Raw genomic sequence first — 1,531 nt, forward strand, 5'->3', positions numbered from 1 at the left:
CACAGGACCGGCTCTACCATATGTGCAACACGTGCATTTGCACAGGGCAACAAGTTTCGAGGTTCGGCAAAATCTGTCATAACTGTATTATTTAAAATAAATATTTCTTGTTGGAAACAGACTTCATGATGGTGATAGTTAAATTTACTAAACGAACCTTCTATTTGAATACTACATTCATAAATCATGTTTAGATCGCATTAGTTTAAAGCCACATAGACACTGCTAAAGCAAATGGTCAAACAAATCCCAACATGAAGTGCTTGATTGTTGTCAAATACAAGAACTCAATTCTCGAACAGTAGCGAACACGTGTTCCATTTACTTAGTTATTACAGTTTTGATCTGACTAGTCCTGTCTTTGTGACAAACAAGTTCCTTATTATTGAAGGTGGATTTTTTTAAAAAAAAAATCGCAGATGTAGAAGGAAATCAAGAAATAGAGATATAAGAGCTAGTTGCACTGAAATTGCAAACTAATATATTGAGACTGAAGCTCGATACTGAATACTGTAAAATATATTCAATTTGCAGGTGTGTTTGCTTTATTTTTCACTAACATATTAGATTATCACTTTAGAAAACCAAACAACGAGATTATTTGTAGTGTTTAGACCGTTCTGAGTACGAGTTTCTTTGCTTCTCTTCGTTATTCATGATGGGGTGGCATAGTGGGTGCGGCAAATGTTGCAATTGCATGGGGCAGCAATTTGCTTAGGGCCGGCCCTCTTTCCACAATTATTAATTTATTAAATTAGTTGATTATTGTTTTCCTCATTATTTTGTAATAATCCCGAGGATTGTTACGCCAAACCCCCTTAAGAGTCTTCATCCCGGCGAAATTAAAATACCGCTAATTTTACAGTAAATATGTGATATGTTCAAATAGATAAAAGATAATTGAAATATGGAACAAGAGCGCCCTAGACAATATTATGTTGCGTGAGTTACCGTTATCACAAGTCACCTAGCAGCTTTCCGTTTTCAGCTGTTTAGAAACGCGAAAATAAATGCCGATTTTCAAAATGGCTCGAAATCGAAAGCAGATAAGTGAATCGTGATAACGGTTTCTCATGTAAAATAATATTGTCTAGGGCGCTCTTGTTCCACATTTCGATTATCTTTTATCTACTTGAAGATATCACATAATTACTGTAAAATTAGCGGTATTTTAATTTTGCCGGGATGAAGACTCTTAAGTCCGCTTTTCTCTTAAAAGTCTTTTTTTTTTTTTTTTTTTTTGTCATTGAAATAAGCTGTAGTATTCAGATTAATTTTATTGATCATTCTGAGGACCATATTATCATATATGTACTTTGTATAAAATGGTATAGAACTCGTCACTACATGAAATATATATACAATACTTAGAACAAACACAATGCTCTTGTTTCTAACAATTTATGAAAATATCTATATAACAATACCAATTCTACAATCTATATAACAATAATATATATAAAAATTAATTACTATTTTACTGTATGCATGTGTATATTTGTATTTACCATCTGATGTATACAATAGGAAT

Source organism: Thermobia domestica, chromosome 17, assembly GCF_964235325.1.
Source record: "Thermobia domestica chromosome 17, izTheDome1.hap1.1, whole genome shotgun sequence".
Taxonomy (NCBI): Eukaryota; Metazoa; Arthropoda; class Insecta; order Zygentoma; family Lepismatidae; genus Thermobia; species Thermobia domestica.